General features: G+C 43.5%; 1 protein-coding gene across 1 annotated transcript in view; it reads left to right on the plus strand.

Moving 5' to 3' along the window:
• SLC12A4 (solute carrier family 12 member 4) overlaps positions 1-20,117 on the plus strand; it is a 546,284-nt gene that overhangs the window by 330,742 nt on the left and 195,425 nt on the right. The window lies entirely within an intron of this gene.

The following is a 20,117-nucleotide window of genomic DNA, read 5'->3' on the forward strand; positions in this document are numbered from 1 at the left end:
TGTGCTGGGTCATGGCACCCATTGAATGAAAAAAAACATTGTCTTGACCGTTTATCTGCACCCAAAATGTTGAGAGAGAGTGACTCTATTTGCACATTGGACTTAAAAAATGCCTAGATTTTCAGGGGCTGTACCAGACACCTGTGTCAGGTATGTTGAGTATACTAAGAAATAAAATTTGAAGCAGCACAAGTCAATGTCTCCTTCACTGCAATTTTCGAACAGAGTATTTTCCCCTGCCGCAGAAATAAGTGCTAGCATAGCTAATAGCCTACCTTTTGAATTTGCCAATGCTCGTTTGAATTGGCGGTGCCATGTCATCATGCAGAAGTGCCAATGAAAACACAACTCTATGTATATTATATACACACACAAATTCTCTCTCTCTCTCTCTCTCTCTCTCTCTCTCTCTCTCTCTCTCTCTCTCTCTCTCTCTCTCTCTCTCTCTCTCTCTCTCTCTCTCTTCCCCCCTTCCCCCCCCCCTCCATTTTAGGATGGCAAGAAAAACTACAATATGTTTGCACGAGTCATGACGCACATTGGCATATTTTGCTTTACCATTCCAACTTGGCCTATGACCATCTTGCAATGATAAAGTAAACATTTGCTTAACGTGTTCAAGAGTGCTTGGCTTAGAAGTGAAGAGCCTGTTAGAATATTGCAGGTCCCGTGCCCTTAAAAAACATTTAAGAAAGACATGTGGAGGGTGGAATAAGCAGGGAGCATTCGAGAGGAACTGGCCAGACAGGGGAACACCAGACCCTAAAGAATGAACAGAGGAAAAGGAGCAGCAGCATGGCATCCAGATTTTTTGTCTGTATGTATCAAAAATCTTAAATGTGATATTTGCAGGTCTAGTGACTTGAGTGAACTATTAAACATACTGGAACAGTAATGCACTGGACCCATGGAGGTGGTCAGTTGTAGAAACAGGTAAAAGGACAACAGTAGATTGCAACTAAATATTTAATATCATGGGAACCTGTGTAAAAAATATTAACTTTAACAGCTATCGCTTTAAAGCCCACATCAAAAGGACTTGTATTTTCCATCATTTTTCTCCCTGCAATCTGAAGTCCTCTTGTAGAAGAACATTGCAGCTCTGAGCCCTAAAGTTCTAAACATGCTGCAGTGTGGCACGTTGTAAGATATACATGAGACCTTCAGTCAGCAGGATTTTGAAATCTGAGATGCAAAGGTAACCATTGCCCATTACGAATGTGAACCTAAATGTGCTTGAATACGAGGCGCGGTTACCATCTGAAGTTCGGGTGGGGGGACTTGGTGGGTTTTGGTTAATCAGTCAACATAATTCCTCTTCGCACATTACTGAGCCAGCTGTGCAATAACATTTGATTTCAATCAAATGACATTCCTGATTGGATGTTTAGGAAGTAATTAATTTTAACATTACTAATTGAAATGTTTCTTGATAAAATCAGTACTTATCAATTCTGCCAGCATCCTGTTTTTCTCAAGGCCTGTGTGTAAGTTATGGTTTTCAGCCTATTCTCCCATTATAGAAAAAAGGGCAAAGTAAAAAAACCAAAAAATACAGACTTCTTTGTCAGTTATCTCCAGCAAATCGAGAACTGAGTTTTTCTTTTCGGAGCGATCTGATTCTAATTTGAAGAGTAAATATGAAAATGACAAGACTCGCTCTCTCTTTAAAACTGTTTCTGAGTATCGAGGAATACCCCGCATACTAATGTGCACAGATTCCAGTCTAAAAGAAGGAAACCCCACCATGTGTAATCCTACCGCATCTGAAATGTGCGAAGACTTCTGTCCAGAAAGGGAAAACACCAGTCTGTGTATCCTGCGCATCTGAAATCTGCAAAGAATCCAGTCCCAAAGCAGAAAACACCATGTTTAATCCTACCGTGTCTGGAATGTGTTTAGAATCTAGTTCAAAAGGAGAAAACATCAGTATGTGTATCCTACTACATCTGGAATGTACAAAATCCAATTCAAAAGCAGAAAATGTGGCCATGTATAATTCTACTGCATCTGGAATCAGTAAACAATCCCTACAAAAGGAGAAAACACAGGCATGTGTAAACCTACCGCATCTGAAATGTGTGAAGAATCCCGTCCATAAGGAGAAAACACCAGTATGTGTATCCTGCGCATCTGAAATCTGCAAAGAATCTGGTCCAAAAGCATAAAACACCACCATATGTAATCCTACCACATCTGGAATGATCAAAGAATTCAGTCTAAAAGCATAAAACCCCACCATATGTAATCCTACCGCATCTGGAATCACCAAAGAATTCAGTCGAAAAGCATAAATCACCACTATATGTAAACCTACCACATCTGGGCGCACCAAAGAATTCAGGCCAAAAGAGGAAAACACCACCATGTGTATCCTATTGCATCTGGAATTTGCAAAGAATCGCGGCTATGTTTCATTCTACTGTATCTGGAATCAGCAAAGAATCCCTCCAAATGGAGAAAATGCTGCCATGTGTAATCCTACAGCACCTGAAATGTGCAAAGAATCCTGTCCAGAAGAGAAAACACCAGTATGTGTATCCTGCGCATCTGACGTCTGCAAAGAATCCAGTCCCAAAGCAGAAAACACCATGTTTAATCCTACCGTGTCTGGAATGTGTTTAGAATCTAGTTCAAAAGGAGAAAACATCAGTATGTGTATCCTACTACATCTGGAATGTACAAAGAATCCAATTCAAAAGCAGAAAATGTGGCCATGTATAATTCTACTGCATCTGGAATCAGTAAACAATCCCTACAAAAGGAGAAAACACAGGCATGTGTAAACCTACCGCATCTGAAATGTGTGAAGAATCCCGTCCATAAGGAGAAAACACCAGTATGTGTATCCTGCGCATCTGAAATCTGCAAAGAATCTGGTCCAAAAGCATAAAACACCACCATATGTAATCCTACCACATCTGGAATGATCAAAGAATTCAGTCCAAAATCATAAAACACCACTGTATGTAATCCAATCCCATCAGGAATCATTAAAGAATCAAGTCCAAAATCATAAAACACCACTGTATGTAATCCTACCGCATCTTGAGTTGCCAAAGAATTCAGTCCAAAAGCTTAAAACACTGCCATATGTAATCCTACTCCATCTGGAATCACCAAATAATTCAGTCCAAAAGCATAAAACACCACTATATGTAATCCTACCACATCTGGGCTCACCAAAGAATTCAGGCCAAAGCAGAAAACACCACCATGTGTATCCTATTGCATCTGGAATTTGCAAAATATCAAATCCTGTCCAGAAGAGAAAACACCAGTATGTGTATCCTGCGCATCTGAAATCTGCAAAGAATCTGGTCCAAAAGCATAAAACACCACCATATGTAATCCTACCACATCTGGAATGATCAAAGAATTCAGTCTAAAAGCATAAAACCCCACCATATGTAATCCTACCACATCTGGAATCACCAAATAATTCAGTACAAAAGCATAAGTACCGCCATATGTAATCCAACCACATCTGGAATCACCGAAGAATTCTGTCCAAAAGCATAAGTACTGCCATATGTAATCCTACCTCATCTGGACTCACCAAAGAATTCAGTCCAAAAAGCATAAAACCCCACCATATGTAATCCTACCGCATCTGGAATCACCAAAGAATTCAGTCGAAAAGCATAAATCACCACTATATGTAAACCTACCACATCTGGGCGCACCAAAGAATTCAGGCCAAAAGAGGAAAACACCACCATGTGTATCCTATTGCATCTGGAATTTGCAAAGAATCGCGGCTGTTTCATTCTACTGTATCTGGAATCAGCAAAGAATCCCTCCAAATGGAGAAAATGCTGCCATGTGTAATCCTACAGCACCTGAAATGTGCAAAGAATCCTGTCCAGAAGAGAAAACACCAGTATGTGTATCCTGCGCATCTGACGTCTGCAAAGAATCCAGTCCCAAAGCAGAAAACACCATGTTTAATCCTACCGTGTCTGGAATGTGTTTAGAATCTAGTTCAAAAGGAGAAAACATCAGTATGTGTATCCTACTACATCTGGAATGTACAAAGAATCCAATTCAAAAGCAGAAAATGTGGCCATGTATAATTCTACTGCATCTGGAATCAGTAAACAATCCCTACAAAAGGAGAAAACACAGGCATGTGTAAACCTACCGCATCTGAAATGTGTGAAGAATCCCGTCCATAAGGAGAAAACACCAGTATGTGTATCCTGCGCATCTGAAATCTGCAAAGAATCTGGTCCAAAAGCATAAAACACCACCATATGTAATCCTACCACATCTGGAATGATCAAAGAATTCAGTCCAAAATCATAAAACACCACTGTATGTAATCCAATCCCATCAGGAATCATTAAAGAATCAAGTCCAAAATCATAAAACACCACTGTATGTAATCCTACCGCATCTTGAGTTGCCAAAGAATTCAGTCCAAAAGCTTAAAACACTGCCATATGTAATCCTACTCCATCTGGAATCACCAAATAATTCAGTCCAAAAGCATAAAACACCACTATATGTAATCCTACCACATCTGGGCTCACCAAAGAATTCAGGCCAAAGCAGAAAACACCACCATGTGTATCCTATTGCATCTGGAATTTGCAAAATATCAAATCCTGTCCAGAAGAGAAAACACCAGTATGTGTATCCTGCGCATCTGAAATCTGCAAAGAATCTGGTCCAAAAGCATAAAACACCACCATATGTAATCCTACCACATCTGGAATGATCAAAGAATTCAGTCTAAAAGCATAAAACCCCACCATATGTAATCCTACCACATCTGGAATCACCAAATAATTCAGTACAAAAGCATAAGTACCGCCATATGTAATCCAACCACATCTGGAATCACCGAAGAATTCTGTCCAAAAGCATAAGTACTGCCATATGTAATCCTACCTCATCTGGACTCACCAAAGAATTCAGTCCAAAAAGCATAAAACACCACCATATGTAATCCTACCGCATCTGGAATCACCAAGGAATTCAGTCCAAAAGTATAAAAAAACACCATTTGTAATTCAACAACATCTGGACTCACCAAATAATTCAGTCCAAAAGCATAACACACCGCCATATGTAATCCAATCCCATCAGGAATCATTAAAGAATCAAGTCCAAAATCATAAAACACCACTGTATGTAATCCTACCGCATCTTGACTTGCCAAAGAATTCAGTCCAAAAGCTTAAAACACTGCCATATGTAATCCTACCCCATCTGGAATCACCAAATAATTCAGTCCAAAAGCATAAAACACCACTATATGTAATCCTACCACATCTGGGCTCACCAAAGAATTCAGGCCAAAGCAGAAAACACCACTATGTGTATCCTATTGCATCTGGAATTTGCAAAGAATCAAATCCTGTCCAGAAGAGAAAACACCAGTATGTGTATCCTGCGCATCTGAAATCTGCAAATAATCTGGTCCAAAAGCATAAAACACCACCATATGTAATCCTACCACATCTGGACTCACCAAAGAATTCAGTCCAAAAGCAGAAAATACCAGCATGTGTATCCTATCTTATCTGGAATTTGCATAGAATCAAATCCAAAAGCAGAAAATGCTGCCATGTGTAATTCTACTGCATCTGGAATCTGCAAAGAATCCTGTCCAGAATGAAAAAAACACCGACATGTGTAGCCTACCACATATGGAATAAGCAAAGAATCCTGTCCAAAAGAAGAAAACACTGGAATGTGTATGCTACCGCATCTTGAATCTGAAAAGAATCCAGCTGATGACCGTTAATTTTCACTATTCTGCCCTCTTATAAATTCCATCCACATGGAAGTAAGTGTTGCTGATTTGCAATGCAGCAAACCTTAATTTACAGTTAAATCTTTGTAATCTATTAGATTTGAATGATTACTCAACTAAATAATGAGATGTACAGGAATGGTGATAGCTAGACAAACTAAATAGTTTGCATTCTTTCAGAGATCTTGCTGGAACTGGTAAATTTATTTGGCTTTTCAACACTTATGACATTAAAAATAGTAGACATTTCGTACATGCCCTTTTTTCAATATCTGCTCTCATTGCCTAATTTGAGCTGTTGGTTGCACGTGGAGCCCACTGGCACTCTTTGTTGGGGACTGGGGATTTACTTTTGATCATCGTACTTTGACTCAGAACAAGGAAAAAACGGCAACAAATAGCAAAATGAGAAGTAAGAGAGGAAAACAGCGACAGAGAAACCACATTGTTAAGCAGAGGCGCCGTACTTCTGTGAAGAATTTTGGCAATGGCACTTATTCTCTAACAAATTAAGCACCATCTCCTGTGCTAACCCCTCTTAACCCCTCAGATTGGTATTCCTGTGGTATTAATGTGGCACTATAAAAAAAACTATTTTTGGATGCTAGCTTTGAACATAGAGTTAAAGACAGGAAGAGAAGCCGCTGGAGAATGCCTACGATAGTGCTGACACAGAACTGCCTGAAGGCATGTGCAATGCATAATCATAACAATAGGTATATAATACATGGGGGCCTACAGTCCCTATATAAAAGCCCGTTTCTGCTTCCCTTATTACGAAATTGCAAAACAACACTATGCTGCGAGAGTTGGAGAAGGTAAAGTGGAGAAATGGAGAAACTTCCTATTAGCAATGGAGGCACATGCGATTAAGTTCAAACCACCAAACCTCCAAAGATTCAGCGGCACTAAACCAATATCTTATAGCACTAAGCAAGAAATTAAGCTTGCAAATAAAAGGATTCAACAATTACTGAGACACCTTCAACACAAGCCCAGCGATGAACCACACTTACACGAATTACGGAAACAAAGAGCAGTCCTCAAAAAACTCAAAAGAGATGCGAATAGAGCTATGAAGGAGGATTTATGGGCTACACTACATGCCGATGTCAAACACAACAATGGCACCAGATTATGAGGTACCATAAACCAGTTAATTTACCATAATCACGACAGCGTCTCCACAAACATCACAGAAGAAGGCTGGGTAAAATATCTTGGGTTTTACTTCCAACAAGGCACTGAACGTAGCGAGAAGCGCCAAGCCTGCCAAATTGAACCCAACTTTCAAACAACACTCTAGGCCTGGGTCGAAATCTATCTCGTCGACTATGGGAAATCAGGGCCCGGCTCACCAAATAATGGCATTCAAGCGATTCAAATCGATGCCATCAAAAGGCAGATAGGAAAGGGGAGAAGGGAAGGTGCTCCTGGCCCAAATGGAATTCCACTAGTACTTTACAAACAGGAGGCAACCTTCTGGGCAGAAGCACTGGACCCACTTTTCATGGAAATCAGAACATTGAACATCTTGCTCAGCTCATGGGGGGGGGGTTTCAATCCTTTCCCCAATCCATAAATCTGGTGACAAGCTGGAACCTCAAAACTATTGTTTAGTAGCTCTACTAGACAACAAAGCAAAATTCTTTGCAGGCTTGTTATTGGAGGACCTTCAGGTTTGGGTGAAAGGAAAATCTGCAATTCCACTCTAACAGACTGGCTTCACAAAATCCGTTGGAACAACCAACATATTAAGCATGGCAATGCTTATGGACAAGGCAGCAGCTACACGATTGTCACTATACCTTTGCTTTATCGACTACAAGGCCACTTTTGATCATGTTAACCGCACCAGACTTTGGTCCAAACCACATCACTGGGGACTCACTCAGCCCCTACTCAACCTGATCATAAACTTGCATATGGACACGTGGCTACAGGTGAAGCTGGGTAATGGAACCTTCCCGGCAAATCACATTCCCTTGGAAAAAGGCCTGAAACAAGGTTGTGTTTTGGCACCCACTCTCTTTAATCTGTATACAGCTGATTTAGTTCTGTTGCTATCAGCTGTAACTCACATGCCCCTAATGTAGGAGACACAGCACAACCCTGTCTTCTCTATGCAGATGACATAGTCCTGATCAGCAAAACAAAAGTAGGGTTACAACATCTCCTAAATACAACTTGGGACTAATCACAAGCAAATGATCTAACGATCAACCTGGACAAAACAAGAACAATGATAATCAGGAATAAAAGGCGACAAACTGCAGCCTGCTTTTGGGGAGAGACCAGATTAGAAGGTACAACAGAATTCAAATACCTCGGCGTGAAACTGGATTCTGGCGGTCATTTCTTGGTGCAGAAGAACAGACTAAGGCAAAAAGGTTTAATAATAGCAACTTCCCTAAAAACCTTAAATTCTAAATTATCTGGCCCATCTATCCTGCCACTTGCAGATGTGGTTCGTGCAAAACTTCTACCAACAATCACCTATGGTAGCGAGGCACAGAAAGGCAGGGATGCGGAAATACTCAACGCCACCGTTACAACTGCATACAGGGTCATTTTTGGGCTGCCGAAATATACTTTACCTGCACAAATCAGATCTAAGTTTGGCGTCTTGAAACAAACAATTGCCAGACAAGGGGCCTTCATCACTGCATGGGATAAAGTGTGAAAAACTCCTCAGGGGAACGTTAAACGAACAGCTGGGAATAGAGCTACAAACACACACTACACTACCAGCTGTGAAATATCTTCACAGCAGCTTAGACAAATTGGAGCTAAATCAACTTTGGGAAACATCGACAAACACCCTAATCTTTAAAAGAAAAGTAGTGTGGAAGACGGTGAAACTACGGTCATGGCTGGAAGATAAAGCCACACTTTCACAGAGAGCCCATGGATGGATTACTGTGAATACATACACAAAGCCGGGTGCTCAAGCTTATATCAATCTGGGATATGACAAAAATATAAAAATTGCATTTATGAAATAAGGGTTCGTTCTGCTCCCCTGCACCAAGCATCTTCCACCTTGCCTACGGAATAAAGCAGGCTCTGTGTGCCGATTATGTGCAGCAGCTCAGGAAGACCTGCTGCATTTACTATGCTCCTGTAAAGAACTCCTCAAAGAACGAAATAAACTGTTGAAACAATTGTTTAACCTACGAGAGATTCGAACAAGGAGGCAAGCCCTGTGGCATGCTTTGCACCTAGCGATTCACAATTGAACTGCAGAGCAGTAAAGTTTCTGAGACTGTGCGGAAGTAAAATGCCAGAAATGGAAACATCAAGAACCCAGCCAGAAAAAGCATAAGCTAATGTGCAAGGCAGCTTTGAAGAAATTAACCTATAAATCAGGAGGCAAAAACTGATACGGTATCATGCTGCTATAGCTGTTCAAAACTAGCAAGCTTTATTAGCATGGTTTTAAAGACCTAAGCATTATGAAGGAACAAGTTTTATGCATGTACATGACAGATCTTTTATTGAATATATATATTTTTCTGTATTGCAACGGTTTTAATTAACTATGCAAATAAAATGTACTTACTTACTTGCTTCCCTTATTACACACAACTTGTGACCTCTCTAGTCGCCTAAAACCATGGAATGGCATAACTGCTCTAATGTTAAACAATGCGTCTTTTGTCGTGGTTTCCCCTGACTTTCTGACCCATGTTTTTGACTGTGTGCTGAACTTGGGTTCTCTGGGCTCACAATTTAAAAACATATCTTTTAGGGAAGTCGGTTTTTAAATTGCAGGTCTGAAAATACCACTTTGTTATCATTTTCGTACTCTAACCATTATGTGCCTCTGCCTGTCTCTGGAATACATGTCTGGGTTGGGTGACAACTGGACTTTGTGCATTCCCTCTAGGCTGTCACACAGAAAGGGAGCTTAAGTGGTGCCCCTAACATTCTGATGGCCCATCACCAGGCTGATGGGTCTTCCTGAGCTAGAGTGAGAGGGAGGAGCTGTTACTTAAACCTGAATAGGGCTATGCCTGCCCCCACACAAACTGTTGCATACCCCCTTGTAGGGAGTCTGAAGCCAGAGCAGGAGCACTACAAAGACTTTTCTTAGAAGTCTCCCTACTCCAAAGGCAAGAATTGCACCTCTGACACCATATACTCAGAACACTTATGGAACTGATGATATTCTACTAAGAAGAAAATCTGTTGTGTTGCCAGGAGGCACTGTCACTTTGCTGTCTTGGCCTCCTGCTTCTTGCCCGTGAGCGAGAGGACTGGACTTTCATCTGTAAAGGTTCTCCAAAGGCTTGTATGTAATCCAAGAAACAAACACATCAACACTGAAGCGTTGATTGGAACCAACGCATTTCTATGTGATATTGATGCATTGCCGCTGCCTGCATCAATGCCATTGACACCGCATTCTGCCTGTCCGGCTCATAGACCTTGATTTACAGCTCAGCCCGACTTTGCAGATGCACACTGCTGCACGAGTTTTGGACACAGCTTGACTGATGTCTGCGATGCAACGTCCCCAACTTCTACTCCGATGCATTTGAGACCCTGCGTGGCTTCGCGCCAATGCATCAAATGTCCTGTGTTGTGAAAAATCAATTTCCACTGCAAGTGCGGATGGAGGATATTTGAGACCTATTGTATGTCACAATGAAATGGGCAATCAGATTTCCACATCCAAGAAATTCTGAGGTCTGATATAATGGTTGACAGTCCAATGAGCCTGTCCCGAGGTCGAGGTCCCTGACTCGGATTGACGGGGTGTACCTGCTAACATTTCTCCGTTTCCACCCCGTCCGCAGGATCCTCTGGACGTTTCCTGGGTTTCCCCGGCTCTTCCCTCGTTGACCCCGTCACTGCGCCTGCCTTCCATGACGCTGGGGGTGTGTTCCCCGGAGTTTCCGTCAAGCAGCCAATCAGGAGAGCGGACGACATCCGCGTCAGACCAATCAGAAGGGCCGGGGGCGTTTAAGGAAGCCCCGTCTTTGTGTGTCGGCGCGGAACCTCCAGGAGACCAGCCGATCCACAAGGAAGACGCCAAGGAAGGAGAAGGAGGAAGTGCCGAAGAACCGCTTCTAGGACCCCCGGAGCCGAGAATCGACAAGCCAGGAGGCCAACGACATCACGAGCCGCCCTGCCACACTTCCAGGGGAGAAGTGTGGCTCCACAAGGTACGAGGGCGTTTACAGGGATTGTTTAAACCAAAGGGTGGGACGGGGTAGCCTGAGGGTGGTTACTAGCGCTGTGCACTGTTTCCTGCCTACACTCAAAAGGCTGTTGTAGATGGTGGTAGTATCCTGGTGATTCCTCACTCCCCTGCCCCCCTCCCGCTCGTTAAACCTCAGTCCCAGCCACTAATGCGGCTGTCTCTTTTCCTTTCTCTCGAGCCTACGTCTGGACCCGTGACCTTCCCCCTGAGAAGTCCCAGACCAGGAATTGAAGACCCCGGACGTTCACCAGAGGAGGAAATCCCAGACTGTTGTGTTGTGTGCCTTAGTAGATGTTGTGCCACTTCAATCCCCTGAGTCTCAATACTGTAACTGTGAATAAAACGGTTATCCATAGACCTCAAGTCGTGGCGTCCCTCCTTATCCCAACCCCAGTCCTCACAAGTGGCGAGCCAGATAGAAGCCATCCGGGAACCACGCCATCCGACACAGCATGGAAACAATATTGTCCCAAATGGAAGCAGACCGGACTGCCTTTTCCCAAGCCATCCAGAGCCAGTCAGAAAACATACTAAAGCTGGCAGAAGGCCAAACGCAATTAATGACAGTATTAGGTCAAGGTAGGGCTACAGCCCCACCCCCAGGCACGGTTGTTCCTCTACAGAAGTTCAGTCCAGGAGAGGACCCCCCTGCTTTCTTTTTGAATTTCGAGAGAGCCGCGAGAGCCAGTTCGTGGCCTGGGGACAGGTGGCCTTTTTATTTGGCGCCCTTATTGATTGGAGAAGCCCAGGCAGCATATCAGACAGTAAACAGAGATGGTACCACTGCCTACGCAGTGGTGAAACAATACATCCTCGATAGGTTGGGGGTTGATGAGGAAACCCATCGACTACGGTTCCGCCAGGAAAAAGGGTCTCCCGGGGATCTACCCAAGACTTTGTTCTTCAAACTGAAGGAGCCTGCTGATCTATGGCTAAAACCTCATGAGGGTAATATCGAGGCCATTATGAACAAAGTGTATCTTGAACAGTTCATAGAAGCCCTACCCTATAGTTCTCAAAGGTGGCTTAAACAACATGCTGGTTTAACATTGGAGCATGCCATCGAAATGGCGACTAGTTACGCTAGGGCTCAGGGTAAGCCCTATATGAGGGAACCCGAAAAACCTACCAAGACGTTACCGCCCCTCAAAACAGAAAAAAACTCCAAAAACCTGTGTCAGAACCACCACGGGTACGGTACCAACGACCTGAACTGCCGAACTCTGGACCCCAATGTTATGACTGTGGAGAGTGGGGTCATATTGCACGGTACTGTAGAAAAAAAAGGAAAAAGAAGATGAACCCATGGACGTGAGCTATGCCCCAAGGTCCATCCTGTATGCACAAGAAACAGGAACCACTTTCTATGTAAGAGTCTCTCTTAACGGTACCAGTATAAGGGCATTGTTGGATTCCGGCTGTAAACATTCAGTTATTAGAGAGGAGCTGGTAGATCAATCGTCTCTCATTCCGGGGAAACAAGTTAACATTCGTTGTGTCACTGGGGACGTTAAGGAATATCCTGTAGCCAGAGTCATGTTGCATACACCCTCAGGAAAAGGCATGGAAGTCACCGTAGGGGTTATGTCTAGACTGCCAGAACCTTTAATCCTAGGGACAGATAATCCATCTTTTCAAACACTGTTGTTAGACACCCTTCAACACTTGTCTCTTCCCCGTGATTCCTTGTTAGCCTCCGAACCCTGGGCCAGGGACACCCATTTTAGGACTGCGCAATTGAATGACGCCAGTCTCACCAATGCGTGGCAGGTCGCACGAAATGGACAAGATCTATCCACGAAAACCTATCCTACTTTTGTTGAGAAGAATGGCCTACTCTATCGTGTAGCTAAAGCTGATGCAGAGCCCCAATTGCTGGTCCCGAACGACTTTCGTGACCAGATACTGTTTTTCGGGCATGCCCATCTTTTGGCGGGTCACTCTGGGGTGGAAAAAACGGGTCAATCTATATTGAGACATTTTTTTTGGCCGGGAATATACGCCCAGGTCCAGAAATACTGTCAGGAGTGCAGAATATGCCAGAAAAGAAACCCCTACACTCCTCCTCCGGTCCCTTTGGTCCCCATGCCTATTATAGGGGTTCCCTTTGATCGTATAAGTATGGACTTAATCGGCCCTTTGCCTAAGTCATCCAGAGGACACCAGTACGCCCTTGTATTAGTTGATTATGCTACACGATATCCTGAAGCGTTCCCTCTTAAAGCAGCTACTTCAGCAGCGATAGCCCAGAGACTAGTGGAGGTGTTTTCTCGTATGGGTTTTCCAAGGGAAATTGTTACCGATCAGGGCACCCCATTTGTTTCCCGTTTGATGCAACAGGTGTGTGTACAATTGAACATCAAACACATTAAAACATCTGTGTATCACCCCCAGACAGACGTGTTGGTTGAGCGATACAACGGCTCCCTCAAACTAACCTTAAAAAAACTCCTGTCTGGTGATGGAAAGAATTGGGACCAGTTATTACCTCTTGCCCTCTTCGTCCTCCGTAGTCAGAAACAGTCCAGCCTAGGGACCTCTCCCTTTGAGCTACTGTTCCGAAGACCCCCTAAAACACTTCTTGAAATAACTAAAGACAGTTGGGAAGCTGAGGGAGTACAGGAAGCTGAGGCCCTATTGGATTACACCCGGCAACTGCAGACCAGGTTACATAAACTCAGAACACTTGCCCACGACCATTTGGCCATAGCCCAAGCCAAACAGAAAACCTTTTATGATCGAGGTACGAAATGGAGGGTGTTAGACGTTGGCGATTGGGTTCTGATATTGTTACCCTCCTCTACGCATAAAATGAAGAAGGAATGGCAAGGACCCTTCAAAATTTTGAGGAACATAAGACGCACTACATACTTGGTACAGTTAGGAAGAGGCAAAACCCAAATGTATCATATCAACATTCTAAAAAAATGGTTAGGTAAACCCCCACAGACCGTCAATGTGGTGTCTTCCGTACCCGAGACGTGCCAGTCTTCCGTATCCGAGACGTGCCACACGGTCAGGGATGCCCCTATAAATCCTGATCTGTCTGCTACACAACAAAATGAAGTTATGTCCTTGCTTTTGTCCCATTCGGAAGTGTTCTCAGACCGACCGGGCCGTACACACCTAGCAGAACACTTCATACCTACACTTCCGAATACAGTTGTAAAGCAAAAACCTTACCGGATCCCAGAAGCAAGACCCCTGGCGTTCCAGGCCGAGGTACAAAGCATGTTGAAATCCGGGATCATAGTCCCTTCCCACAGTAACTGGTGTTCACCAGTGGTATTGGTACCGAAACCTGATGGCAGCATCCGGTTTTGTATAGATTTCAGGGCCGTTAACAGGGTGTCTAAACAAGATGCTTATCCCTTACCCAGGGTAGATGAACTCCTGGAACGCCTTGGTGAGGCCCGTTATATAACCACCATAGACCTCACCAAGGGATATTGGCAGATACCCCTTGCACCTAAAGATAGGGAAAAACGGCCTTCTCCACCCCTTCTGGTCATTTCCACTTTACGGTACTTCCCTTTGGGTTGCATGGGGCACCTGCAACGTTTCAGAGGGTCATGGACACACTGCTGGCACCTCACTTGAACTATGCCTCTGCTTATTTAGACGATATAGTAGTGTTTAGCAAGACATGGGACGATCATCTGATACATCTTGGGAATATATTGTCTAGCCTGAAGGATGCCAATTTGCACATCAATGCGAAAAAATCTAGAATCGCTTTTCAACAAGTCAAGTATCTGGGATACCTTCTTGGAGACGGTCGGATTAAACCGCAGACTGAAAAACTCGAAGCCATCAAGGCGTTACCCTACCCTTCTACGAAAAAAGAGCTCAGGGCTTTCTTGGGGTTGGTAGGGTACTACCGCCGATTCATTGCTCAGTTTGCTAATCTGGCCGGTCCTCTCACTGACCTCCTGGGTAAAACAGTTAAATCCTCTTCACTTCCTACCCCCTCTGTCATTCACACTTCGGCTTTCCAGGCCTTGAAGGACGCTCTGACTTCTTCCCCTGTCCTCATTTCCCCTGATTTCCTCAAACCGTTCATCCTACAAACGGATGCTTCAGGGGTTGGCAGCGGGGCGGTTCTTTCCCAGGAGGATGATCAAGGGGCTGAGAGGCCGGTGCTCTTTATCAGCCGAAAGCTGTTTCCTAGGGAACGGGCCTATTCTACGATTGAAAAGGAGTGCCTGGCTGTCCGTTGGGGAGTAGAAAAGCTGAGGTACTATCTCGAGGGGAGGCCATTTGTATTGTATACTGATCATGCTCCCTTGACCTGGCTCCAACGTAACAAGGGTACCAATGATCGAATCCTGCGTTGGTTCTTGGCTTTGCAGCCTTTCCAAATTGAGGTCCGTCACCGGAAGGGTTCTCAGCAGGGGAATGTTGACTTTCTCTCCCGATTCCCTCTTTCCCCCGATCGGGTCAATCGTGGGGGTGGGATGTGTCCCGAGGTCGAGGTCCCTGACTCGGACGGACGGGGTGTACCTGCTAACATTTCTCCATTTCCACCCCGTCCGCAGGATTCTCTGGAAGTTTCCTGGGTTTCCCCGGCTCTTCCCTCGTTGACCCCGTCACTGCGCCTGCCTTCCATGACTCTGGGGGTGTGTTCCCCGGAGTTTCCGTCAAGCAGCCAATCAGGAGAGCGGACGACATCCGCGTCAGACCAATCAGAAGGGCCGGGGGCATTTAAGGAAGCCCCGTCTCTGTGTGTCGGCGCGGAACCTCCAGGAGACCAGCCAATCCACGAGGAAGACGCCAAGGAAGGAGAAGGAGGAAGTGCCGAAGAACCGCTTCTAGGACCCCCGGAGCCGAGAATCGACAAGCCAGGAGGCCAACGACATCACGAGCCGCCCTGCCACACTTCCAGGGGAGAAGTGTGGCTCCACAAGGTACGAGGGCGTTTACAGGGATTGTTTAAACCAAAGGGTGGGATGGGGTAGCCTGAGGGTGGTTACTAGCGCTGTGCACTGTTTCCTGCCTACACTCAAAAGGCTGTTGTAGATGGTGGTAGTATCCTGGTGATCCCTCACTCCCCTGCCCCCCTCCCGCTCGTTAAACCTCAGTCCCAGCCACTAATGCGGCTGTCTCTTTTCCTTTCTCTCGAGCCTACGTCTGGACCCGTGACCTTCCCCCTGAGAAGTCCCAGACCAGGAATTGAAGACCCCGGACGTTCACCAGAGGAGGAAATCCCGGACTGTTGTGTTGTGTGCCTTAGTGGATGTTGTGCCACTTCAATCCCCTGAGTCTCAATACTGTAACTGTGAATAAAACGGTTATCCATAGACCTCAAGTCGTGGCGTCCCTCCTTATCCCAACCCCAGTCCTCACAGAGCCACAGCTTAAAGCCTGCAAAAACACAGTAGCCAGTTGCTGAATAGGGATGGCCAAACCCCCCCAACAGTATATGTAAACCTATGTATTTGTTTTGTTTGCTGACTTGAGGTTCTAGCCAGACAGCTAAAATTGTCTGTAAGCAAGACCTAAAATAGCATTGGAACGGAGAAGAAAGCAGTTTAAATGTTAGACTCTTTCCTGAAGCCAATTATGACTGAATGCTTCAGGAATTAGCTGAGTTTAGCACAAGGAATGTCCCTGTGTTTGATTGCCTTCCATATATCATTATTCATCTCACTATTAATCAAAAGATTTTTACGTGGTTAGATTGTGTTAAAATATGTTTTGTGAGATACATCCGGAGGCTATTAACCTAACTTTAACAAGGAATGTCTTTTCCAAATTGATCATAAGCGATTCTGTTAAACTACATCATTTCTTTGGCCAGAAAAAATCAAGTTTCTCATTAAAAGCGCGTTTGTATTAATGATTTTAAATATTATATACAGGTTAAGATTAATGATCATGTTCCATCTACAATTGTGCCCCATTCATAATAAGCTTTGACAAAACCAATTGATCTTGTCTATGGAGTCGCTATTTACTTTGGAAATCAAGTGGTGGTGGGTAACTTATTTAGGGCGGGTGGGGGTGGGATGATTAAAAAAAAAAGCTCAAAAACACGGCTTTTCTATGGAAGAACTAGCCTTGCCACAGTGAATAACATTAAAGATGTTTCACCGCCAGAGCATGTAAAGTACACGCCGTATCTGTTAAATATCATGCCCTAGAGGCATTTATGACCTGCCTTGGGGTGAGCTGTAATTCGGTATGTTTAGTCTTGGCAAAATGTTTACTTTGTCAGGTTGAATTTTTTTAAAATGACCTACACTGGCTACATGGGTAGGCCTGATGAAATGCTTTGTATCGTCACTTTAGTGGTGGCACAACAGGTGCTGCATCCTGCTGGTGATATTTAACTTACAAGCTGTGGGTACCCTGGGTATCATATACTAGGGACTTATAGGTAAGTTAAATGTGCCAATGAGGAGTCAAATCGAATGCGTGTTTAGCAGGGTCCCAATGGACAGAGTCTAACAACCAGCAGCATCATCCATAAAAATGGGGGAGGTCATGTAAAAAGATGCATTTTCTTTGCCCAATTTTTTTTTTTTTTTTTAAATGGCCATCAATAACACAGCAGATCAACTCTGTAACTGCAGAGGCAAAGAGTGGTGCTTGTTACATTCCAGCTAAGGATTTTAGGACAGTGCCTATTAAACCTACATTGTCCAATATCTTGGTTAGGATGTTATGCTCAGATGCATTAAAGGCAATGAAGAAATGAAATCTTCATTCTCAGGGAATACTTACTAATAGAAAAAAGAACTTGCCACACAAGCTGAAATATGAAAAGACATCTTTATTAAACTTAATTAAGTGAGGCTATGTCACCCAGAAGCCTTAGCAACTGAATGAGGCAGTCTCAGGAGTACAGAGAACAGAGGCCTTATATATGCTCAGGGTTACAAAACTCAGCACAAAAGTAAGGGGCAGTCCTTGCTTTTGCAAGCATGCAAAATGCCTAACATGGACATGCAAGGTCTGTTAAACATTAGCCAATAGGACAAACACCCACTATTTACAATTGTCCAATCATAGGTATTATTACGCAAGGTATCGCATGACGACAAACCCATTTTACAGTTGTCCGGCCCATAATCAAGCATTGAACAAACCCAACATTCTTCTTTAGACAAGCCGGACAAACCCATAATAAAAAGGACCACAACCCATATCGTAAATAGACCATAAAAGAAGAAACAGAAACAGATAGAAGTAGGATAAGGCATGTTTGTGTGCAGTAAAACTTTATGATGTCCTGTGCTCTGATCCTTAATCTTGATCAGCTAAAGGGCAGGAACTGGTTTAACAAGGTCAGCTTCAGGCAACGGGGTCAGTTCACTCAGGTCAAACAGGAGTCAGCACGAACTCGAGCTAAGGTGTACATGTCCTTAAAAGACTAGTTCAGCCACAATCATCGGCCTATGTGAGGGCAACCACAAAATGGCTGCCATACACAGAATTCACAGAACCACAGACCCTCCTTTTGCCCTTACATAGGCAATCACTCAGTCTGTATCTGAATCGATGTCAATATTATCCGTTATTCCCTTCACTAAGGCATTATTACTCGAGTTATCTTTCATGGAACGCAAGGGATAGACTTCGTTGGCATAAATAAACATCGTCTGATATGCCCATACAGACCCATCGTAACTAAATGGCAGAACCACATAGGGAATACCTCTATCTGTAGTATGTGGCATAAGACCACACACCCAACAATTAGTGGTGTTCATTACTAACTAGTGTTGATGCAGAAGCTGTACAAAGGAATTATTAGTAAACTCTGACCTCCTAACCAGTTCATGTTCAGGTAAAGTATGGAAAGAATGCAAAGAAGTAGTAGTAGGAAGAGACATAGGTTGTTTAACAAGGTCAGCTTCAGGCAACAGGGTCAGTTCACTCAGGTCAAACAGGAGTCCGCACGAACTCGAGCTAAGGTGTACATGTCCTTAAAAGACTAGTTCAGCCACAATCATCGGCCTATGTGAGGGCAACCACAAAATGCCTGCCATACACAAAATGGAACCCACGGGTTCAGAATTCACAGAACCTCAGCAACCAACAGATCTAAAAGAATCAGTGCTCTGATACCACCACCAATGACAATCCAGTAAATATTGGCCAGCACTAACAGCTCCACCACATTTGTCCTACAGCCTAAGAGGATTTCAATGTAAAAGGTATTTAGACTATTTTCTTCAGTAAATGTTTGTAACTGGCAAGCTTTCCAGTCTTTCCCAAATATGGCAATAGGTAGAAAGTTATAAAGTTAATCGCATCACTGGCCATTATCAAGGGCATTATCAGCCGACATTCTTACAAACTCCTTGCTCTATGAACAATACCTGAACTGTTAAATTGCGTAAGGATTTAATTCATAAACTGGAGAGTTTTGCTTCATTCCAGCATCTGAGCATGGATCCTGAGGTTAACCAGAAAGATGTCATGTTATAATATCCATTAACTGAGATTTCATGATTAACACAGATTATTGCAGATGGTGTATGATCTCTATTGCAATTTTCAGAAACTGGGACACGTGAGGTGATATTGGTATGAATGTTTTAAATTCTTTCCAAAACTCTTCATGGATTGGAGTGAGGGCAAGAAAGTGGGTTTACTAACTCTGGCTGACTGCAACTCAACAATGATATAAAAAAGTTATTTTAAAGTATTAGGAGTTTGGATTATGTTGTCTTGGAAATAGAGCTTCTTTGCTTTTAAGCTTCATTGATAGGGAAGCACAGCTCATGTGAATAGCACCCTCATCACTTTCTAGTTTTAAATTAGAAAGCTAAAAGATCTTCTTTTGGGCATATTGTTTCTGTTGCAAATCATCACAATCTTATTCAGACCTGGCAGATCACTGATACTAAATAGAGCCAAAGTTTCTAGTTCAAATTTCTTGAACTTCTGCTTAGATTGGGTTCACAGACCCACAGGGGCTTTTGACGTTAAGGATTAGTAACGAAGAGAGTGACCCCAGAATGGTATGCACAAGCATATGGAATTATCTCCTATATTGATAGCTTTACTTGGAGTCTTTATGGAATAAAGACAATATCCAGCCAGTCAGTAAAGAAAACTTTATTTCACATAAATTTAATGCATAAAAGTACAGTGAAATACATCTTTTGAGTGCAATTCAGCCATATGTATTGT

The sequence above is a fragment of the Lissotriton helveticus genome, chromosome 12 (genome assembly GCF_964261635.1).
Source record: "Lissotriton helveticus chromosome 12, aLisHel1.1, whole genome shotgun sequence".
Classification (NCBI taxonomy): Eukaryota; Metazoa; Chordata; class Amphibia; order Caudata; family Salamandridae; genus Lissotriton; species Lissotriton helveticus.